Source organism: Poecilia reticulata, chromosome 23 (assembly GCF_904066995.2).
Source record: "Poecilia reticulata chromosome 23, P_reticulata-male-v2, whole genome shotgun sequence".
In the NCBI taxonomy this organism is placed as follows: Eukaryota; Metazoa; Chordata; class Actinopteri; order Cyprinodontiformes; family Poeciliidae; genus Poecilia; species Poecilia reticulata.
Window position 1 is genome coordinate 17,945,957 of NC_088852.1, and position 25,514 is coordinate 17,971,470.

The 25,514-nt window shown below is 40.7% G+C and overlaps 1 long non-coding RNA gene across 1 annotated transcript in view; it reads left to right on the forward strand.

Moving 5' to 3' along the window:
* Positions 1-25,266, forward strand: part of LOC103459719 (uncharacterized) — a 47,093-nt gene extending 21,827 nt beyond the window's left edge. Inside the window, exons 2-3 of the long non-coding RNA XR_532799.3 lie at positions 8,448-8,538; positions 23,363-25,266. This is a non-coding gene — a long non-coding RNA (uncharacterized LOC103459719). The remainder of the gene's footprint in view (positions 1-8,447; positions 8,539-23,362) is intronic.
* Positions 25,267-25,514: the final 248 nt, after the last annotated feature.

A 25,514-nucleotide genomic window follows, 5' to 3' on the forward strand; every position in this document is an offset into this window, starting at 1 on the left:
TTTGTTGGTCCTGGTATCGAACGATGATGTGAAAGTGTCGGTGTTCTTGTGACGTGGTTTTTGGAGGATGCTCTCAGCGGTTATTCTAAGAAGAACCTTTGACAAAGTGGGACTTTCCTCCCTTTTGAATTCTCTGGTGAGATCTACTGATTTTCTTTTTTTTTTTACTTTGAGTTTTAATTTCACTGTTTTAGCAAGTTGGGTTTATTTCAACTTGCATCCATCTGGAAGGTAATAATGAAATCCGTTTGTATGTTTGTACGTAGGGTTGATTGCATGTTCCTTTGCTTCACTGCCATCATTCCTTCTCCAGAGGTAAAACAATAGTGATATATTTACATGAAAAGCTCTGCATATGTGTATTTGTGGTTGGTGAGTGTTACTGGTATCTGTGACTCAGGTTCCTCTTTTCATTCATGACTGCACAAAGCACAGACTGAACTGTGATGTCAAACGCCACAAGACGAGGAGAGTAAAACAGGGAAGGAGGTCAAAGGAAAACAGAGAAAACAACTCAGGCTGCCATAGTTTTTATTCACAGCCAGACGGGTTCTAGACGGCAGAGAGAACCGTCAGAATGGACTGAAGTGTCATTGTGCGCTTTGCTGCTTCTCAGGTTGGTAGTTGAGATTGTCTGATCTACTGCTGGATTGGGTTTTGGGCTATGTGTGTGAGTAATATTATTCCAGTTTTTTCACAAGGCGCTCTGATGTTGTAGGTAAAAGTTTGAACACGCACTTAGTTTGTTCCTAAACTGCAACACAGAAGAAGTTTGAGTTGTGTCTGATGAATGATCAGGTCTGAGAGTTCTGCTTCTCCTATCCACGTTTGTTTGTCGCTGCTGCCATTTTGGGTAGATATTTACTTTTTCACACGATTAATGCTCATGCTAATGCTAATGCTAATGCTAATGCGTATCGGTTGTGGGGATAGGTTACAACTTGGCTAATACATTTTTTGACTTATGTACATTTTTTGACTAAATATTGTTCCAAACAGTCATATTAGTTCTTTGTAACTAGGGAAACATGTTGGAACCATTTCTTCCAGCCAGCTAATTGGCAGTGAACAATATAAAATGGGCAAGAAGCAATTCTGTTTTACTTTATGCCCCGTAAGGCAGGAAAAACTCCTTACTGTGGCACTTTCTGTGGCAACTAATTTAAAGGACGAAATGTACAAACCATATGACATTTTAAAACCATAAAGATTTTGTCATTAAACATTTATCAGATCCATAATATCAAATGATCTCATTGGCAAGATTACAGGCATTTGGTTCTTTGCTTCAAGTTTTTAGTTCCTCTGGAAATGCTGCTAGCATCTCGAAACGAGTTAGCTAAACATATTACTTTAGAAATATTGTCTGATCTCTACATGAACTACAATAATAATAATAATAATAATAATAATAATAATAGTAATAAAATGTTATTTATGATACACCTAAAAGTGCTACAGAAGAGCTAATGATTTGCATGCTTTTGCCCTGCCCTTTTAATATTTCAGATTTCAAATCTGCACCCAGCCGATTTCAGCAGTTTCTGTCGGCTCCACTTTATCTCTTAAAGCCTAATAATAACTATATATAAAAATTTACATCATCATATCTTTAAGCGTAGTTCCGGCTCCACCCAACAAAACAAAGCTAGATAGCGCTCTGCTAACCGAATACCGCGCCCATCTACAGCTTCCGTGCCAAGCTGAAATAAAAGTTAGAAACTTTTTTTGTTTTGTTTTTCTGGTGGCATGTAGCTTTCTGAGTTCAAGTGAATGGAGATCATCCTTTGTGCTACGCGACTCACTGCCGGTATGCCAATGAGCTACAGATTACACCAGTCTCAGTTTTCATTTGAGAACACTGTAATTCATTTGGAACTGAACACACGCTCATATCCTGGCTGTTTCAAAATGTGCCACAGGTTTACTCACATTTTCTTGTATCACTTTCTTTTTCTAGAAAACCCCACGTCAAAAGGGACTTTTATCTGCATGCCTTTGAAAGTAATGTGAAAGCAGAGCAGTAACTGGACAGTAACTGTCCATTGAGGTCTGATAAGGCCCCCTGTTGTCTCCAAACATGGTTCAACATGTAGAAACACAACTAGAGTTGTCAATTTAAATTTAAAGCATTTTGCTGTTTGGTTAAGTCAATATTCTAAAACCATGTTTTTAATTTTTTCATCCCTTAAGAATTATTTATTTGGGTTCCTAACCTGAGTAAAGATTCTCCAGGTGTTTAGCTCTTGTTCTTGCGCACATTAGACCTGAAATCAAAATCTGAAACTAAAACTCTCTAGGGAAATAAAATGACTAAAGATAGATGGGACTTCCCTACCCTAAGCCAAAGCTTTCAGATTTCTAAAGGTATAATCTCAGTTTCAGGAGATCGGTATCTTACAGTCCTGACACTTAAAGCATAATCTTTTAAGTTAACTGATGGAAAGTAAAAAATAGAGGTAACTGGACAAAAATAGAGACTAAGACAAAATAATATATTAGAGGTTAAGGTTTTTCTATTGTCTCTCCAAAGTAAATTCAACTAAAAGTCAAAGCAGTGTGTGTTTGAGAGATGGAATATCACTTAAATACCATTCAAGAGTTTGGAATGGTATACTACCCATTTATTGGTTCCCTGAATTTACCAAAAAAGGGCCAAAAAATAGACACAATGCTATAAACATTTCATCATTTAAGGAAACTAGGGTCTTATTTGGCATTTATTTAGCCTGGCCATTGCCTTCCTGTGCCATTCTGCTGAAAAAAAATCTTGCTTACAGTCTGGGCTCTCTCCCCTTTGCTTCGATTGTCTCCAGTAGGTTTTCCACTGGGCCAATCAGCAAACAGCAGGAGAAGTTGTAAACAATGAAGTTGACTTTCTGCCCTGTTTTAGAATCATAGTCTGCCTGTAGTTTTAGTGATGGCAAAGGAGGTGACGATAGTTACGTTTCCAAATAATGAATTAACTTTAACAGTAGACTCATTTGGATCGGCTCTTCTCTCTTTGTAGTGCAGGATGGTTGCTTACAGCCCAGGCAACTTCATAGCATTGAACTGGTACATTACCCATGTCACGGTCAAACGTTACAGATTGGGTCAAATTTAAAACCTCACCATGGGCCACGCCTCCAGGAAGTAATTGTTTCTCAACAACCAAGAGCCCAGACCCTCTGGATGAATAAAAGTGTAGAAGAAGGGTCTGGTTTTTACCAGGCCAGCATTCATCAACACCAACATCTCTCCATCCTTCCTACTGTCATGTTCACGCTTGGTTGCTGCATCACATTAATCTTAAAGGATCACTTGAGCTTTGACAGTTTCCCTCAGCCTGCTCCCTTTCTCCCCTGGGTGTTGACGTTGCCTGTCAAAGCCAGGGGATGAACGTCTCTCAGTCCAAGAGCAACATGAACAAAGACTGCATTGGTTCTGTGTTGCTTTGCTTCTGTGTTCACCGCTGCCATTGCTTCTCTGCTGTAGCTTTATGTAGAGAATAGTTCCAGCAAATTGAAAAACTTGAACACATAGAAAAAGAGTGTTATGTGTTTAGCATGTGTGCTATTGCTACAGGCCAACAGTCTGCGTTGTTGTGTTGCGAGCCTCGTCCAATGCCAGTGGCCTGAACTGGTGTCACGTTGCACCATGCTCCAGTTAGTTTTCTCTATCAGTTCCATGGCTGGCTGGTCTCATGACTGTCTGTCAGCCCCACTTCCCACCTTTCAGACACATTTACTGTACGTGAGCCAGTGGCGCAAAAAGTGGGTATGCAGGGTATGCAACGCATAGGGGCGCAGCACCAGAGGGGGCGCCAAAACCCCGTCTGGAGGGGGCGGCGCGCCGATGATTGTTTTCCCATACACTTCGGCGCGTGTAACGCTCCTTCACCTCGCGCACATAACGAGGTAAATGTATCGAGTTTTACCCTTCACGTATCGTCGCCCCGGGGGGGGGGGGGACATAATATGACCCCCAGCTCAGGTCATATTATGTAATGTTGCAGTACTGTAAATAAGGAATACATTTACAAAATACTATACACCCTGATATTCAAAACTTGTAGAAACATTTTAGGTGCAGTAGCTTGAGGTTCTTGTTGTCTGAATGGTCTTATCACTTTCTTGCTTTGCTTTAGAACTGATTTAGATGTGTTGGAGAACAGATGCATCCAAAAGCTGCAGGACATTTGTTTAAAAGAAATGCTGTCTACAGCAACAGAACATTCTCTTCCTAACCTTCATTCTGTAATAATCATACAACCACAACCCCTCATCACACGACCCAAGACTGCTGCCAAACAGAACATCACAATTAGAAGTAAAGTGAAAGAACCATTCATTGAATGGTTCTTGTTGCCATGCCACATTGTTGATGCCAAATAGGCTCATCTGAGTTTTTAAGAAACAGCCAATCAGCTGACGTTTTCACACACAACCAGAGCACCTGGTCGACTGGGCATGGTGGTTGTTCCATATTTTCCTATATTTGCTCCCGGTTTTATAAGCAGATGGGTTGCAGCAGACCACACCTGCTCCTGTCAGCCAAGAACAGGAAAAAAATCAGCTACAATTTGGATCGGGTCCAAAACAGACAGAAGGAAATGAAGAGAAGAAGGATATGAGAAAGGAAGGGAAGGAAGGAGAGACATAAGGAATACATAACAAAAGCAGACTTAGTAGAAAGAAACCACATAAAGAAATAATGACAAAAGGAAGGACAATATTTAAACAATAAGTTGCGGAGCGAAGTCTAGAAATTTGTACATTTACACACATATTTTGCACCTGATACCTCTAACATGCAGAGGCTCAGGACATGTTTTCCCCTATATTAGCTGCTGCTGATGCTGCTTACATTGCATAGGTTAAAGGGAAAGTCAAACTCAGTACTTGCACGCTCTGTTGAGGTTTTATGCCTAATTACTCAGCAAATCTCCTTCTTGCTGACACTGAGTCATAAAAATGCCGCCAGCTCAGTTTGAGCTGCTGTAACTAGGTGATGTATGGAAGCTGGCAAAGCTGCAAGGCAAAGGTTTCTGGTCCAGTTCTGAAATTAGTCAGAAAGCTTGTTAGAAACACACTTGACACAGGACTTAGCCCAGTGGTGCCCTCTGGTGTCTACATAAAAGTACTGCTCTAGTGCAGTATTAACACTCATTGGCCTTCCTCGGAATAATTCAACATTCCCAAATAGGAAATGACCTGTCAGTTTTGAAGGATGGAGGATTTATTCAAAAACTTCCATCATAAATGTTTCAACTCTGGATTGAGATCCCGACTGTTAGTTGGGCACTGAGAGGATCAGACAGATTCAGTGTCATTATGACAAATGACTTCATCATCAGCAGATCTACTGTGAATAAGGCAGTGGAAGACAAACTCCACCAATAGAGATAAACTCCAGACCATCAAACCATGACAACATGCTTGTTGACAGCTGACTGAGAACAATCAACATCATTTTACCTTAAGTTGTTGCTTTACCTTTCTGAAGGGATTTGATCAAACTTTCCATTTTCTTCAGCAGTTTTCTCGCTTGATACTTGTCTCCATTCAGTTATAACAGTGCACCTCTCATTTGGACATTCAGTCTTGTTCAGGTGTTTGTTTTAGAGTATAAATTACAAGTTGATTCATATTTCCTTTCTTTGCTGGATATGAAAAAGGTGACAGGAATTACAACAATCTAATGTTAGGTGAAACCAGTTTAGCATCTTTATGGAAACTTTGCATAAAGTAGATTGGTTGTTCTCAAAGTTTACATTAAGACCTTCACAAAGGATCAAACATCAACGAGCGTAAAGACCCAAGATCCTCTTCAGAAACTGAACTAAGGAAAAATAGTAAAGGTAATGTTTATTTATGCTATAAATAATTGATTAGATTACCATAAAAGCATTTATCTCCAATTTTAATGACTTAGTAGAAATACTTGGATACTCTGCCAGTAGGGGTCCCAGGTCTTCCCCAGTGTTACTATGTGGGTGGAAAACTGAATGGTTCATCAAATGAAGAATTCTGCATGACTGCACTAGATGGCTTTCTTTCAAACCCAAACACTGACTAAGCACTTGGGAAGAGATATTCTTGGGAAAATTACACAAGAGGTAAAAGTATGATGCAAAATACCTACAAACTTTGGGAACCACAACGTTAAGATTTTCAAACTGACAAAACAGAAATGATGAACAAGTTGGAACCAGTAAAAAGCCCCCAGAAGCTTGCTTGATGTAAATGCCCTGTGGAAGTCACGCCGAGACTGATACAGTCAGCCATCTACTGGAGTTTAACAAAGTAAATAATAGCCTTAGTTTATAAAAGTTTAACGTTTCTTTTACTCAAAACAAATGGGATAACTCAGTTCCCTAATATTCAGGTCACTGAAAGATTTGGAAACAAAAGGAACAAAGCCTGTGGAGGAAGCTCCTCACAGCCTGGTAACTGGACAGACTCCTTCATCAGCCATAGATCAGAGTCTTTGATCAGCTCTGATCAGTTATCAGGAGGTAATCCATCCATCCTACCTCCAGTGGTCACTGGGTGAGAGGTGAAGTACACCCTGTACAGGCTGTTAGTTTATCACAAGGCTACACAGAGAACAGGCAACCATGAACACACACTCATACTTAAGGGTAATTTAGAAAGACCAGCTAACGTAACAGTGATGTTTTTGGGCTATGGGAGGAAGGTGGAGAAACTGGAGAGAACCCACATATGCACAGAGAGAACATTCAAAAAGACCCGAGGCCAGGATCTGAACCTAGGACCTTCTTGCTTCTAGGCAACAGTGCTACCAACTGTTGATTTCAAAGTTGCGACCTGGAGCTCATGCTTTTGTCCTTTATGCTTCACAGTCATTGAAAGAAAATCAAATCTGGTTAAAATCAGAGACAACAGGTTAGTTCTCCAAGGGAACCGTTAGTTGTTAAAATAATCTAAATGATTGTACAGAAAATAGTTTTATAGAACAGTAAAGAGGACAAACTGATTATCTTTTATGAATGTTAGTATTTTATTTGTCATGATAGCAGGTGAGTCAGTGCCTGAGCTGCCTCTCCTGCTCTGCTTCCACAACCACAGTCACTTTAACACTTTTTCACAGCCTCTCCACTGTGGTACCTAACAACCAGTCCATGTCTACCACAAACATAACAGGCTTTTTGTTTTTAATGAGTCTGTGCATTAACTCTAATGTGAGCTTGTGAAAACCAACAATGAAATAAATACTAGTGTTAATAATTAGAACTTTCTCCTGCTCACGCTTTTCAAATCAACATCTGCTCCACATCAGCCTGTTATATCACTTCAAACTCTCACTCTCACTCTCTGCAAACTCTTTACAAAGCAAGAGTCATCAGCTGGAAAGGAAAGACAGCTGCTGATACACTACTGACACCAACAAGACAAATCCAAAACCTGTTCAGGAAATGTGTCCCAGAAACACTAAGAAACATTGCCAAGTTATTTGAGTCCCCAGGTTCTTGTTGTACCTTGTTTGCAGAGCACCTTTCTTTCTCTCTGCTACAGTAACATTATCAGTTCTCATCGTTCTAATTCAGAAATCAGGACACATTCTTTTGTTTTCATATCAATTCCAGTCTGTATACTCCTTATCTGATTAAAGGCTCTGCAAACCATCTTACTCTTTCTTACGTGTTCTGCCATGCTTTGTCTTCTCTCCGTCTGGGGTGTTTTGTTTGTAACCAAACTCAGAAAGTCTTCCTGAATGCCTTCTGATGTCACCAAAAGTTGCTTGAATAGCTCAACGTTTTTATCCATCTAATATTGCTACGTTGTACTGAGAAGTAGTGAAAGATTCTTTGAAATTCTGAGAATGTGTCTCTCATTAAATCAGTCCTACACATTGCACTGCACTTTGCTTATACACACTCCTTTGGTATTTGTGTGCACAGAAGCAAAGTAACACTTTAGCTTGTATTGTCTATAGTTCTTTACCTGATCACAAAAGCACAATTCTTAGTGAATCGCACTGGTACTCTAACTAGCACGTGGGGAGGTTTTAAAATATTTTTCTGTTTTACACGCTGGGTTAACATGCTCCAGTACAGAACATTCTGCTGTACTGATGGCGGACAAGCTCTAGGTAGAAAGTGTACTGACCAAAGAAAACAGTTCTGAGACTCTGTTAGATTGCAGTGCTGATAGACATGTTTACTTGTGTCATCTCTGCTATGAATCTGGGTAAAAGCATAAAATTCATATCTGAGGTGATGCAAAGGTGTGTGCTATTTTTTTTTTTTAATTCTCAGCATTGAAAGCCTGAGCCAGTACATTGGTGATGATTGCTGTTCATGTAACATCTACTTTATTTCATTTTTTCCTTCTAGATTGCTCAAGGTCAGTCAGCAAAGAGATGCTGTACATTGCATGTTGAGTTCTTACGTAACCATGGTGTTGCTCACACACTCTCCTTCTCTTTCTTTTCCTCTCCAGGTTTCAGTTGGATTTAATGTATGCAGCAGAAGTTCTCCAGCTTCTAATCCTCAAACAAGCAGAACGCGACCAACGAACGTCTAGCAAGAAGGTCCGTATCGCTCTCATTGTGTATTGTATCGCTTATATGTAGGTTCTGCTCAAAAATTCTTGCAATCATGATCCCTGTTAATAAAAATAGATAAGAAATAGATCATCTTTAAAGAAAAAAAAACGATCTCTGAACATGCAAGGAGATGATGAAGTTGTGATTAGGTAGTCCAGCAGAAAGGAAGCGCTGAGTGGAAGTGCCATGTCCAGAAGTGTTCATGTAATGCAGGGGTCCCCAAACTACGGCCCGCGGGCCGGATCCGGCCCGCCTCCACATTTGGTCCGGCCCCCTGAACAATACCAAAGAGCATTCAGATTTTTTTTTCATATACCGTATTTTCCAGACTATAAGCCGTTTATATGTGGATTTTTCTTCAACCACCAGGGGGCTCTTTAGCAGGAAGTGAATCATTGGAAGTCAAAATTGGAAATAAAATAAGAAAGCGCCCATTAAAATGGAATTAGGTTTTAATAGAGAATTGAAATTTGTGAATGTTGTTGATCAGTTAAATAGCATTGCGGGGGAAAAGAAGATTTTTCGTTTTTTTTTTAATAATACTGGGATCATTATGAGAATTTGAGGTATAGATATTAGGATCCAGTAGATGGCAGTAGTGCAACAATAATGGATGCAAGCTGCTGTTGAGATCTAAAGAAGAAGAAGAAAGCGCCCATTTTCATTTAGCACATGCCAGTAGCAGACACGAAGGATCAGTACTTTTACTGTTACAGTTACTGTTAGGAAACTACCGTAATCAGTTCAGTTAAATCTAATCTTGGCAACTTTTACTTTTTCATCCGTAAGAAGTGTGATATTCAATTGACCTGTTATTACTCAAATTTTGGGTGCCGGTCCCCCTCTGGTGCTGCTGCATCGTTGAGGAAAACCTGGAGCGGCAGAGATATCTGCGGCTTAGTTGTTTATGTTTACTGGTTTAAAAAAAAACCTTCGGGGTTGCGGTTTATAGTCCATAGTTCGGACTATAAACCGCAAATCCAGGAAGAACCCAGAGAGGGTTATTTGGTTATTATTTATTTCATTAATAGTGTTATTTATTTCCTGACTTTTGTTCTGTGAAGAACTCAGAGAATGTTATTTGATTGTGCTTTCTGGAAAACAATACATTTTTACATTTAGGCACTCCTGCAATCGTCACACTTTTTCTGCTACAAACTGACTCCGGCCCCCCACCAGAGAAGGAAAACGTTATGTGTCCCTCACAGGAAAAGGTTTGGGGACCCCTGAGGTAACGTCTGGTTTAGAGACATGGTTCATTGCACTGTAGAAGGTTTCTGGAACAAGTTGATGTGGTCAGCTGTGTTGTTATAACAACTCATCAGTTTAGGATTATGAAAGATTGGATGTTAGTCATGTTTGACATTGTTGTTGACTGAAGTTGCTGCGTCTTTGAGCCAATACTAAGTACAACAAAGAAATGATCATCTAACAATTTCGGCACTATTTTTATTGAAGCTACAGCATTTTGATTAATGTACCATGAGCTGAGGATGCAATTTAAAAACATCTAAAGTTAATATTATGTAAAGGTTTGATGTTTTAAATATGGATAAACCACAGAATATGAACAGTTTTCCGTGTACTTAGATGTCAAGGTACAGGCCAACCATAAGAAAGAGGAAGCATTTCAACTTTTGTAAGCACTAAGAATCACATGGATGACCCTGAAAAAGCTGGTTGTTACAAGGCTGTAAATATTCAAATTAGGTGAAAGTTGAGAGCCGAGAGCAAAATATTTTTCTCACAGAGACACATACAATGCTTTCTTATATGAGTAGGTTTAAGGAGAAGTTGTTTTTGTACAATCATTCAACTTGAAAACTGGAGAATTCCTGGTCTCAGACTCACATCCTACTCCACACTGACACCTGTTTCCTATGTACAGACTTGTGGCAAGCGGCAGCATGTGGTTAGACCACAAGCATGTTTACTTGTTGGTTTGTGATTCAAGAATGGAGGGAAAGAAATGTTTGCCAGAAAAAGTCTCTTCCTATGCAGATGACTTGAAAATATATTTACAAAGCTGGGGAAAGGAGGCAATGTTGTTGAGTCATGGTTGAGTCAGAGCAGTTATGATGACACTTCTAACAGGATTGCGGTGTGAATGAAACTCAAACACACTCATAAACACAAACTAGTCTGAGGCATTACAGAGGAGCAGCTGGAGGGAACAAGCACAGGAGCTTTAGGAGCCTTTCAGCTTTAGCTGCTTTGTGTTCTTGGACCTTTTTATGGCTGCTCTTTATTGCTAGTAAGTGCCTTCAGATTTCATGTCGCTTGTTGCTCGTGTATTTAGGGGTGAAGTCGGGCATGTAAGTTAGTTTTATTTTCATAAATTCAGGAGAAGCATTTTCTGCATTGTGTGGTGATGTTAGAAAAAATCAAATTACCAAAATGGTAATTCTTAGTGACTTTATCAAGAACCGGTCAAATGATTTTTATACTTTACTTTAGTCCCCCCTAAATGTATTGGAACTGTGGAGTCAAAGTCTTTATTTGTGTTTAAACTATTGGCAATCACCTGAAAGATGAGACAATAAGCCAACATTTCATTGTTTAATTTCAGCCGTTTACATCCAGATCTTATATATCACTTAGAAGATAGCAACATCATCTTTGTCGCTTCCATCCTTGATGTTCGTTTATCACATTTTATTTTAATTAACAGATTGAAGCTTCTGGTTGTAATGTGACAGAAAGTGTTAAAGTTGACTGGGTGTGAATACTTCTGCCAGGCTGAATTGAGAACACATTGCTGTGGGTTTTGTCTTTCCTGAGTGATGTGTTCTGTGAGCATAAAGAGGGACAGGTTAACTCCTTAACTTTCCTTTGAAACAGATTTCTGTTATCTGTAGCGGATGTGGGCAGAGTTCTCCCAAAAAAAATTACTAAGATGTTTCAAACACATTTTAGTGTGTTTGAAGCTATCAGAGAGCTGTAGATGTGCTTAAGGGTCCAGCATGGTCAGAATGGCGGTGACCTGTCGATGTGTGGTCATGTGGTCGCTGGATGTTTGTTTTCACACTTCAAGGTCCACGAGACACGCTGAACCGACCTCTTGTGTCATGGAGTTTTGTCACGTGTGGTTTACAGCCGTACAGTAAACACACGTCATGGCAGAGAGGAATACATATTTCGAGTTCACAAGTTCAGAGGAGGAAGGAATAATAATTTATAATCTGCAGCATCTCATTTTATTATTTATGTTATTGAAAAAATAAAGAAGGGAAGTCATTGGGGGAACGTTCACCCGTTACATCGGACCAACCCAGCCAGAGGTGTACAGTGTTTTGGTCCAACATTGGATAAAATTGCTTCTCACAACTATGAATCACGCAGTAGTTACATGTACAGATTATTGCAGTTTTGCCCGACCATCTAGAGCCCCTGAGACTATAATCCTTCCTGCAGGATCAAACTTATTAAAGGTGCTCCTTATTTATTAATTCCTTCAGACATTGCTGATAATAGTGCATAATCTTAGATTATCGTGAAATCAATAGTGGAATCACTTTTTTTAAGTTGCCTTGAATATAACACTTGCTTGCAAACTGTACATCTGCTTTGCCCAGTTAACTGAACACATCGTCACTCTTTGTTCTGCCAGAGCTACAGCGTCTTAGAAATGCTGAGAAGGCTAGGTGTGGCTCTGCTTTACCTTTGACCTGCGCTGTGTCAACGAGACATTCAAAAGAACTTTATCTCTACCTTCAGAAACATTATTGCAAACCTTTATCTGGTTGTGCTGACAGGAATGAACCGGGTTGTTGTTGGGAGTCCAGTTTGTCATAGTTACAGTCCTAAATTAACAGGCACACACCTGTGAGAGTGTGGTGTTAATTAGTGTGTGAGCAGAGGCCTCGTTCTGTCAGAGGTTGAATCGCTGAAGGAGGTAAACTGCAGTTCGGCTTCATTAGTGAGAAAACTAGTCCCTGTTCAGGTGACTCTGTCTTGAGTAATTGCATTAACACACACACACGCACATTGGTAAAGGTCCAACTCATATGTGTGTGAGTCCATGTGTGCTTGTGGCCATGCATCACACTCTTTAATTGGAGCTCCAGCTCTCACCTCTTCTGAGTGAGCAGCTGTTTATGTCCACTGTTGTGTCCTACATTTTATGCAATTGTTCCCGATCGCTGTGTTTGCCGACAGAGGCAATGCTTTTCAAAAACATGATTGTACTTTAGTTTAGAGCTAAATCTAGGGGTATCATATTTAAAGATATGTGCATCTCAAGGATATTCATGCTTAGCAAAATTTTGTTGAATAAGTTGAACAGAAAAAAACAAACCGCTGTACCTGTCTGTCATAGTAAAGAGAGAACGGATCCTACAGATCTCAGTTTACCAGTTGATCAACATTCCCACCCTGATCTATGGCAACAAGCTCTGGGTAGTGACCAGAAGAACGAGATCCTGGATGCAAGTGGCCAACATATGCTTCCCTCCATGGGGATGGATGGATGGATGGATGGATGGATGGATGGATGGATGGATGGATGGATGGATGGATGGATGGATGGATGGATGGATGGATGGATGGATGGATGGATGGATGGATGGATGGATGGATGGATGGATGGATGGGATAAGGTCATTTTCCTGCTGATGCTGGGAGAGCCTAGCTACTCCATGGGTGTTGCTGCCTCACTCATCTGGAAACCCATATCTCTTTACAGACAAAACTTTTCACATACTTGTTTATAGTTAAATAAAAAGTCACCAGTCAAACTGTCTTGGCTGACAGGAAGTTCGTCCTCCATTTTCATTCTTTAGATAGTGACTTTCTAGGATAACGTTGCATGCACATAAAAGCAGATTAGTAAAAAAAAAACAAAGAAAAAACATAAAAATGTGTTTCAACCACAATCCAAACTCAACCGAGATTTCTTGGACAGCATTCTGAAACCAGTAAGTATCTATTATAAAATTCTTGGCACCCACTTTCTGCATATTTTTCTTCATATTTGGGCTTATTCCATGTTAATGTTAAGAACTCCAGTACCCCTGACCTCTGACTTTCATGTGTTTGATGGCTGTGTGGATAAAACCTGAGTCTGCTCCTGGTCCGGCTACACTGGTCCGTAGGGGCTACACCTCCGATTCGTGTGCGGCAATAATGAGGCTCATACCCTACAGGGAGGGTATGAGAACCGCATCCGCTTTCCCACAATGTCTTGTGTGTACAGAAAGGAGGGAGCCGAGGCTGTGACTCGGACACAACCTCTCTTTGCCTTTGGCATCGCCATGGAGACGGAGGCTCTTTATATAGAGTCCCTTGGCTGCTCTCATTCTCCTGCTGCTTATCATTCAGTTCGTATGTTTGAGGCTAACGGAGCACAGTTTAGGAGCTGTAACTTGTTCCAACGCAGAGCTAGAACGGTTCTAGGTGTGGCTCAAAGGGCAGAGCAAGGCACTAACCCCACCAGGGTTGTCAGTACAAATCTGCATAGAGTCAAAAATGTAAGCGTTAAATCAGCTGTTTTCCAACGTTCCTCTGGTCTTCCCTCTCAGTTCTCATCCTTCCGGGGTTTCTGGGATCCTGGCCAGGTGCCTGGGAAAACAGTTTCACTCACACACACACGAAACTGGCAGGAAAACATTCTTCTGCCCAGAGGGGCAAATTGTGCTCTCTGAAGTCAAGAAAATGACACAGAGTGGGAATGGACACACACACACACACGCACACACACACACACACACACACACACACACACACACACACACACACACACACACACACACACACACACACACGCACACACATACAGCCATAATATTTAAGGGCTTCCTCCATATACACATAAACACATGCATAAAGGTGCATGCTCCTGCAGCACAGTGGATTCATAGTTCACTGGCATGTGGGTGTGTGCTTCGTTCGAGTTTAGCACATTTTTTTCTGAGCCTGTTTTCAGGAGACACACCCACTTTTCTGTGTAGGACAGGACACACACAGAGTGAAAGAGAAACAGGAGTGTGCGCCATAATTCCGTCACTGTCAGGAAACTCTTAGCAGTAGGCACTGAATCAGAGGATGTTGTGAGGTCAGACATAGTGACAGGGACGATGGAATACTGAGGAGTTCACTGCTGGGATTACATGGAAGCACGTACTGTGCACAGGGTATGTAGAACAAGAGGGATTTGGAGTGGATTACATGAAGAAGAACTGTAAGGAGGCATGAGAAGGAAACGAGCCAACTGAAGCAAGTGTGTGAAACGGTGAGTTAAAAGGACGCAGAGCGGTCTTTGAATGTAAATTTGATCCTGGCAGTGTTTGTCTTGGTGCTTCTTTACATTAGTGTCTACATAAGTGGGTGTGTATGCACAGTGAAGTAATACTCACCAGGGTTTGCTTACTTTACCTGTGTGTTCTTCCAAGAACTTACGTCATTGGAAAGGAACAGGATCCACCAAGCTCTCATCCGATACTTCTGCCATTAACCTCTCAGCCACTCTACCTCAGAGCACTCTTGTTTTCATCAGACAAATGCCAGGTAGAGAGCACAGAGCTGTTCTGACTGCTAGAGACTGTCTGTGTGTTTCTGAATGGGTGTGTGGGCCAGGAAGAGAGGCAAAGGTCTGGGAGTCTTGACTGGATGCCAAATGCCAGTAAAAAGTGAAAGTTTCCAAAGTCAAACCAGCTCCAGGCTAACAGATATGTACAAGATTAAATGAAAGAATAACTTGAATGTTTCATGTGGGTATTTATTATTATCACGTACCGACATCTAAATTCTAATTAAGTGGGATGTCATTTTTTCCAGTGCCAACAGGAAACCGCTAGAAATATAAATTCATCAGCAAAGCTGTAAGGCTTCTGTGTATAACCTGTCAAGTCTGAAAAAATAAAGGCCTTAAAAGTGATTCTTTTGTGATTCTTTGGTAACCTGTGGTTACAATAAGGCTTTAGGAAATGATCATCAACAGCAGCATGTAGCTATAAAAGAACAAACCTGAAGGCAGCATGTTTCACAGACACATTAGGAATTAGATAATTATTGAAATCAGAGTAAATTTGCTGACAATAGTCGGGTAAACACCCTGCATGTTACTTTTAAGGACCCTCATTTCTATAACTACAGATGTATTTCCTGGTGGCCTTCATAACAGTCAAGATGAGTTCAGCAGGAAACATTTTGCTTTACTTGAAGAATGTTAAATAAACTTCCTTGAATTCCTTATATTATGTTTCCTGTGTCAAACACAACAAATGCAAGAACTTGAGGAACAAAGCAAATATTCATTTGCTTGAGTAGCAGAAATGATCTGCTACTCATTTCTTGGTTGTGAGACGAGTAGACTGAAACTTAGTGTTCTTTCACTTCTGTCAAACCATCAAAGAGGGAATTTCCACCTGTAACATGTTAAGCACCGGGCTTTTTAGTTCATTTGTCAACCTGCCCAACCTTAATACCTTTTCTTACATCCACACATTCCAACCACCGGAAGAATTTGACAGCTAAACAGGTTTTCACTGACCTGAATGAAACCTGACGTCTGACCATACAACCTCAGGGTTTTGATGGGACTTAGTTTTCTATCAGTATGCACTTCCAGTAATCCAGTTCAAAATTTTTTCAGAAGGCTAAGAAATCTCCTCCAAGTTTCAAACATCTCCTATGGTTCATGACTGTGGCTAATAAGTGAACAAACGAGAATTTGAACACAAGCTGCTGAAACTGAGCTTCTTTCTTAGATTGGCCAGATCAGAAGAGGAGCTCAGCTATTCAGAAGTAACTTATCTTCTTCCTCACAAAATACCAGTTTAGGTCGTTTTGCCATCTGGCAAGGCCCTCTGGACACAACTCCAGACATGTTCCAAATGTTAGAGCACATCCAGAATTTACAGGACCTCAGCCCTGTCTTATAATAGAGTGAACCCCAGGTATTTGAGAGCAAGGGACCATAAACTCCTGGAATGGGACACCTGGATGGGCTGCTTTGCAAATGCCAGTTTGTAAAGTAGAATTGTGTGTTTGTACTTTCTTTTCTCAAACTGACTTTTCTTTCAAATATTTTAACTTTTCTCTCTGTTGCCCTCTGAGAAACTTAAGTGATCTGATACTTAGGTTATTCCCCCATCAGTTTGGTTCAAAGTGCTATTCTACTCATTTAGCTTTTGAGTGTTTCAAGAACCTCAGATCTTTCATGGAACTTTGAACAAATCCTTCTTTAGAAATGTGGACTGTGGACTCTGAGGTTAGCGTTGGGATGTTTGTGCCGCTGCACTTTTAGGTTTGAATAGCTTTGCAATGGTCTTTTCCAGCGTCCCATCAGATGGTTTTTTTGAAGCAGAAATGAACCCCAGCTGGCCTAGAGAAGCAGTTTTGTTGCCAATCGCTGTTGTTTGGAGATGCCACTTGCATCACATTTGTGGATCTACCAGAAACAGGCAAATGCAAAAGTTCTGGTTCTGATCTTCTGAAAACAAACAAACAAAAAAGACAATTAATAGCAATGATAGCAATAGCCAAAAACCCTCAGTGTAACTGGAATGTTTTGAATGTTGGAGCCTGAGTCTTCATTTATTCTCCTTACAAATCAATCAACAAACCAATGCCTAGCTTTCCTAACCACAATATAAAATAGTCCAGATAGGTTTTTGTTTCAGGAATATAGTAGATCTCCAGTAATCACAAGATTATGAACCACAGCGAATAGCTAAAATACACAAGCACTTCCTCTACAAATTCATATAACTGCTTACCTTAATCATTCAAACACCAAATACACCCTAATATACAAAAAATAAGCATAGTGGCATTAGTATTAGCTCCCCTGCAAAACCTAATATCTACAGTCTTCCTTATTTTTGTTCTAAGAAGTACAGCCAAACTAGCACCAAGGAGGATGATTGTTGCTCCTGAGCTGGCTCTAATGCCTTCTCCCCTGTCCTTGCATTTACAGATTTCTTGGTTCCTGTAACTATTGTTCAGGTCAGAAAGGCTGGACTCACTCCCCACCCGATCATAGTCATTAGCCATTGTCTGTGAACATGATGTGGCATGAATGGATAAAGCCACAGTTTCTGTTTCTACAGTGCAAGACAAGCCTGCTTGATTCACTTGCATACACAACACACCCTCCCATCTTAAATTAGACACAGCATGGTTGACACCATAACTGTGACACTCACTCTTTGTCATACACAATCAACCAGAAAGTCAAATCTATGGTAATTGTATGTGTTATTTAAATAATTGCAAGAATTTAGCCCACAAAGGTTTCTGAGAATACCATAAGTTCCTCTTTGGGCTTTTTGGGTTTCACTATTAGAAGGACAATTATGTAAAAAGGTTACTTTTTTTTTTTCAAAGAAGGGCTCTTAACATTCTAATACCTCCACATTTTGTTCATGATGGGGCATACGCAATACAACATACAACCAATAATGTTGTCATGTAATATACTTCAAAACTTTTTATCTTCACAAGCACTTTTTCTGATTTGAGTTGAGAAATTGAGATTTTATCAGACTTAGTTATGTTGTATTTGTTAGCACTGTTGTCTTGCAGCAAGAAGGTCTTGGGTTTTAATCCTGTCCTGGAGTCTTTCTACATGCAGTTTAGAGTTAAATCCTGCTTTGAGATGTTGGATTGTTCCTCTTTGCACTGCCTCCACTGTGGATCTTGGCTGCTGTGCTTGATCTGGGCCACTGTTGGTCTGCTACTGATGGACTTCTCCTGCCATGACCAGTGCTTCTGCTATCCATTGATCGGATTTGGTCATATCAGCCACTTCAGCTCTCTGTCAGTGGTGTAGCTCATGCACCACTGATAGAAAGCTGACAATGGTCTCAGTCTGACATTGTCTGATACTTTCACTGAGTATCAGACAGGCCATCTTCTTGATGTATTAATATTTTATCTTGGATGGTGACATCACTGAGAGTGAGCTGCTTGTACTAAGCTTTCTAAACATTGATTTGTAGCGGAATCTACCATGCACCACCAGCTTTCATGTCTTAACGTCTGTGGTCGGTATTTGCTACTTTGGTACTGTTGTTATACCAACAGTGTATGTGATTCCCAGCAAGGCACAGCTGTTGTTTGCCAGGACATTGTTTTTGCCGTTGAGCTGACTTCTCAGATCTTGCTTTACTTGTTGCAGGTCTCTCCATGGTTGTTATTTGTCTGTGGTATTCCAAGGTATTTATAGCTCTCCTCAGAATCTGCTATTCTCCCTTCTTGGAGTGTAATCCTCTCTGTGTGGATGACCTTACCTCTCTTTGTCACAATTGGCCTCATTTCTCCAGTCTGATTGACATTTTGATTCTGATCCTGGTGGTGTGTATCAGTGAGTCAATGTGTCACTCTTAGCATGCAGCTCGATGCCATCCATGTAGAGAAGGTGACTGATAGTGGCCCCATTTCTGAGTCAGTAACCATGGGCAGTTGTGTTGTTTATTTGGTTGAGGCGGTTGGGGCCTGTGCAGAACAGCAGTGGGGACAGAGCATCTCTATAAGCCACATGTGATGGAGACTTTTGTAATTGGCTTGAAATTGACCTCTAGGGTTGTTTTCCACAGCCTCATGAAGTTTGCATCAACGGCTCTTATAATGTTGTTGACCTTGTACAGCTTGTACAGCTACATCTGTCATTGACAGATCCATATGTGTGGCATTGAGTCATAAGCTTTCTTGTAATCAAAGCAATGAACATGCTTGTTTGTCTGGCTTTGAGGTCTCTAGCGACAATTTTGGCTCCTCTGGTAGTGCTACCAACCTTTCTGTACCTCTGTCATGTTGATCTATGTCCCTGCTTGTCTTAGTTGGTGTGATGCTTGACAGGCGCTTCCATGTTGTGGAGAAACAGGTTATTGGCCGACATTTGGGTGGGATCTTCCCACTTCTTGGGGCCTTTCATTCTCGGGACGATTCGGCCTTCAGCCACCATTAGGTGCTAAATGCTGCATGCTTTGATGCAAGAATGAAATATTCTTGTGATTTTTTTTGTTCTTATTTTCTATTGGGTACAAAACTAGTATTTTCATCATGGAGCTGGTATGACATTTCCTCTAGTCTGAAATTGATATCAACCACAAAAAGGCCTGATCCTCCTCACTGAGAGTGAGCTGCTTGCACTAAGCTTTCTGAACATTGATTGTTGAAAGCATTCAAAGTGTGACAGTATAATAGGCTTGATTGCAGTGTGTGTAAAATCCAACAACTTGTCATCTATAAAACATTGATTAAACAAAGCAAAATAAGATGTAGCAAAGTTTTTTGGATGCATGAACACATCCTGATCTGAAGGGGGAAGTACAGCTGGAAATCCACCATGCCTACAAAAGTCCAGGATGACTAATTCTTACCTGTTGGCTTTGTGGTAAAATCTGCAAAATACATAAAAGCTCACCAGCACGTTAGCATTTTTATCCTTATTAAACATAAATCACAACACAAAAACGATGTGATTAAAGAGATGTAGGGCGATAAACTGCTGCCAACACGTTTGAAAAAAGACTCTTCAGCTGCACACAGGCTACTAGCACCGCCACCAGCAGACAGAGGCTTCTATCTTTCACTTTCATTTTATTAATTCGCCTTCACATTCCAACTTAACACACACTGTCACATATTAGCAGAGCTGTAGAGGCGGAGGAGTGGGGGCGGTTAAAGAGTCATGATGGCCATGTTTTTCACCAGACTGAATGCAGAAACATGAGCACCTTTAACCGTAACACAGCTGCTCATTCGAGGAAGCTGTCCAGGAACAGAGCCAAGGAGGAAGCACAGGATAAGTTAGAGGCTGACTCAGGTTTTGACTCACTTTTCTAAGTGTGTGTTCATGTGTGTGTGTGTGCCTGCATCTGAAACACATTCATCACATGGTTACTGCATGTCTACCCATCTTTTTTTCACACTACATTGCCTGGAATAGTTGTTCCACATACTTTCAGAGTAAGCTTTGTGTATGTGTGTGTGCGTGCGCGTGTGTCCAAAATAATCCAGCCAGGTTATTAGGACCATAAATGTCTGTGTGTGTGTGTGTGTGTGTGTGTGTGTGTGTGTGTGTGTGTGTGTGTGTGTGTGTGTGTGTGTGTGTGTGTGTGTGTGTGTGTGTGTGTGTGTGTTCAAAGGGGCTTGGGGGGATGAGTGGCTGCTCTTATTGGAAGAGAAATGACTAATCTGGTTTTACTGTAAGTAGAGGATGTGTCATGGTAATGTCAGCCCCCATTACCGGAATCCCACCTCGTCCAACTTTTTTGTAAAACAAGGGCATTGTCTGAACGCTCATGATTTTCTTTGATAACGTCCTGTCACTTCAAGTGAGGAGTGAGAAGTGAAACCTTTCCCTCCTTCCCTCCCAAAAAGATGTTTTCTGGTTAATTTCAGATCTATAAACAGCTCAGTGCTGCTATTTTTATCTAGCTTCAAATTGGCCTTTTACGATTGTTTATCTGCGTACCTGGAGGAAAACCGAGCAGCTTCTGTTGCTCTGGGAGGGGACTGGAGCTGTGAACTCTTCCCAGAACTGAGCTCAAACAAAGCCAGATGTCTGAAATTCTCCAGAAGGAGATGATTTTGTTTTTTGTTTTTTTTTTTCTTTTCTTTTCTTTTCTTTCCAAGAAGGAGATAGGATCCGGAAAATATGCCAGGCTGGTTAGTTTTCCGGAAATCCAGGACTTTTGAGGCTTTGAGTCATGTGGACTTGTTTTTCAGATCATTAATGACTTCTGAGTTGAAGTTCATCTCAAAAGTTCCCCAAGTTGGGAACATAAAATTCTCATTAAGATTTTCTTTCACTAGAATTATAGGGCCAAGACTCTATAACTAGTGATGGTCTTATTAAAATTTGACTTAATGTGGGCATAATAAAAAATATGTTAAAGGTAACTTTAAAGGTTTTTATTTTCAAAAGGTACTTTAATCTGACATGCGAGCCTCATCAGAACACATTCCAATTAACTTAGATGTGTCTGATTGTGGTTTATGAAAGTAGAATAAACAGGATCCAGTAATTTGTTGTAATTCTGATCTAAATATCTCTGCTCTAGAACTCCTTTCCTGTTAGCTCCAACCAAACTCACAGACCGCCTTCAGCAGTCATCTTATTAGTAAATAGGGTTCAATTGTGCGTCATTTAGTCTCAGTATAATATTTATACTGTAGGAATCCAGCTGTGGTTTTTCTGGCCTCAGGTTTTTAGAGAACGTTAAAGAACTGCAGCAGACGGGTCAGGGAGAACGCTGTGGAGAAGATTAAGGTTGGCTTCTTTGGACAATAGTTTAAGCTTTTAACGTCACGGAGCTCTGATCCATATGGAGCAAAAACAAACCTGCTGAGATATGTCACCTTAATGGAAAGGCTGGGCAAGAGGCTCCAGAGGAGCTGCACAGATCCTAAGCTCAGGTGGAAGAACTTGTTGATTCTATTCAATGTGCCCGCCACAAATCTGAAAAAGAGAAAACTGGTGTTAAAAAGAAAAAAAGTTCCCAAAACAAAAACAATTGTCTTAGTTCACCTTCCAGCAGGTCAACAAGCTGATATGTAGAGTTTAAGCATATTAAATTATATTCATTGTTATTACAGTTCAAAGTCCAGAACTTAATCTAAATGAAGGAGGGGGGGAAGTACAGACACATGTCACACTTTCCTCTTTCTTCTGTTCAAAGGCTTCAGAGTTCAATATTTTTGAAAAGTACGAGACAACCAACGTCTGTCTGAGAATAAATTTAAGCCCAGGAAGCAACACTTAGCTTTCAGACTGCTTTAGGTAGAAAACATTCAGCTCACTATCTTCTTCCTGAGTGTCTTTCTCTTCAGCTTCAGCAGTAAATTGTTTATAATATTAACTGATTGAAACAAACTTATTAAACATATTATTGAACATCTGATTCTGACAGGTGAACCTGAGCTCAGGACCAGTCTGACCTGAGTCAGTCTGCATGCTGGTTTCATGCACGTCTCCCTCAGGGCTTTCACTCTGCATGTCTTCTGCCTGGACGGAAAATTCACTCTAAACAGAATCTACATGCTCTCTGCAGCTTAAAAAAGACTAGCCAGATAAGATAAACCACATTAAGACTTAAATGAAAATGATATTTACATACACCCCCAGCCTGTTGTTCATATCCATCTATTTATGACCACATTGTACTTTTGGCTACTTCCACCTACATGCTACAAACTTCAAATAACCCAACTGTTTTTTTTACTTTACAATGAGTTCCCTGTACTCCAGTGTTCTCCACAGTCACCATAGATGTGCAGTCAATATATAATGCAGTCATGCCTATGTGGACCAAAATCTCTGAGGCATGTTTCCAAGACAATTTTGAATCCATGCCAAAGAGAAAACCTGTTAATGTTTGGAGGCAGATTTCCTGCAGCCCTGAAGTTGAGTGGGCTGCCACTGATATATGTCCTTCCTACAGGAAACTCATCATGATTGGACACAATGAGATGTATATTTCTATCACCCCCTGCTGTCCTCTCTGCACACAGAGGACTTATTCTTGTCCTACTTGTCACCTGTAGGTTCACCGATGACGTCTGTGGCAGATGATGCACACTCTGCTGCCGCGCTGTGACTAATAGATGTTGCTGTGAGGCGAGAGCATCCTGCCCGTCTCCTTGATTAATATCTCTCTCAGTCCTATTGATCTTTTTTTCATGTCTTCTGCAGTAAAAGCTTTAAATCTCGCTGAGGACGTGTCTGAGAGCAAATCATGAGTCAGAGATCTAATTGGAGTTTTTTAGTGTGACGCGGCAAAACTGGAATCACGAAACGGGAGAGCGTGTCCTGACATTAGCTCACTTTGTGTAACGTCACCTCGACCTCTCTCCTCTACAGAGGCAGCAGGATGAGACGGGCAGACCAGCAGGGTGACATCATCGCTAACCGTGGGAGCCTAGCCTGCTGGTTATGCCAGCGGTGCGACTGCGTGTCACTTCCTGGGAGAAAATGGAACAGGAAACCAGAGAGGGAGAGAGAGAGGTGACAAGTGAGAGCTTTAACTCCATAATGAAGCCTTTCTCCAGCAACAGGGAATGGAGTCCTGCTAATGTGTGTGTGTGTGTACAGCTCTGTGTAAGTGTGTTTCTCACACACTTTGTCAGCTCAGAAACCTCTTTAAAGCTTTTAACAGCTTGTCAACACTTTATTTTGACTACGCAGTTACAGCAGGAACTCTGTGGAGGAAAGGGCCCTAACCCTAACCCTTTTTCACTGAGTCAGGGATTTCTTTCTCTGAACAATTTTTTAAAAGAACAGTTTGGAGCTGTGGTGTGAGATGGAGAGAGAAAAAAAAATCTAAAATCAGGAGCTGTTGATGCTGTTTGAGTTTGGCTAAGCTGATCTGCAGAGTTAGAGCTTTACAGATGGCCTTTCATTCAGTCATTTGGAATATCTTCAAAGATTCAAACATTTAAAATATTATATAAATTCATTGCACACAAATGATTGTGTGTGTAGTGAACATTTCACACCTAACTGTGATGATTATGGCTTACATCTCAGAAACATCCTAATTCAGTTTCTCGTTATGTAATGAACAACACAGTTATGGGGAAGAATCCTGACTCGACATTTTCCCAGCAGATACGTAGTCTGGTAGAAACCACATCCTAGTTCTGCGCTTCGTCTCACTTAGCTTCGTCTAGAGGGTCCGGACGCTCGGCTGTTGAGAAACGATTACTTCCTGGAGGCGTGGCCTGGTGAAGTTATAAACAATTAGGTCTGAATTTACCCAATTGCTAACGTTTGGCCGGGCGTATGCCATGGAGAAAACAGGGCCACAACATATTTGCTTTCAATAAACTGTCTTGAACATTCTTCTTGCCCCGATTTGATCTGTTCCATATTTGGAAGTGTGGCCAACACGGACTGAACGGTTTTATTCACTTCCTCCGCTGCCATCGTTAAAACTACCGTATTTTCCGCACTATAAGGCACCTAAAAACCTTCAATTTCCTCAAAAGCCGACAGTGCGCCTTATAATTCGGTGCGCCTTATATATGGACCAATATTGAGCCACAACAGGTCTAGCAACTACGGTAAGCAGCCGCCGACTACATTTTCCCCCGTAGAAGAAGAAGCGCGCGGTGCATGCTGGGATAGTTGTCAGAACGCTGGTTAGTACACGATTTAACCACCATGATGTTAGTGTACTTGACTGGTCATCAAGCTGTCTGCCCTAACCCTCTCAGAGAAACCACCATATTCGGTGTGGTACATGGTCATTATTTTTTGGAGGCACATGTTTCTGTATAAAATGTGTCCCTGCATTTGAATATCATTTAAATATTCAAAAATTTTGGCAAAACTGAAATTTGGGTTTTCATGATCAGACTGCAAGCCATTATCATCAGCATGGACAGAATGAAACACTGGAAATATTTCACTCTGCTTGTATAAAACGTATATAATGTACATGTTACAATTTTTAAATGTAATGAACGTAATTGATATAATTTCTTGGAATTAAGTTGGAACAACTTAAAATGGAGGGATTTGGATGAGCTGGTGCCCTCTTGTGTCCAAATATAAAATTACTAGGTTGAAGCTGAAAATTCAACAAAGTTTTGGGTCATAAAGTTAAAGACATCTTATTGTGGAAAAAATAGATCAAGAAATAAAAAAAGAAAAACAAATGAAGAAAATTAAAATAATATTAAAAGAGACAGCTTGTTGTGATGTCATGCCAGCTGATTCCTACCAGCATTAGTTAAATGAATAACATGTTCAAAACTCTCACATTCAGAAATGTTATTGCTTTGTGTGATTAAGCTTCACATTTTTTTTTACCTGGATGAAATGATTCTGGAAACCTCCCACAACTCATCACCTGACACCCTCCTCAAACAAATGCAATCTGTTTCTTTGTTGGCATGGCAACCTGGCAACTTACGTAAGAACAGCGTGCCTTTTCCAACAAACGGCAATGTGTGCAGAGGTCTTTGTGCTGCGATGTGAGGCACGCACGCGCGCACACACACACACACAC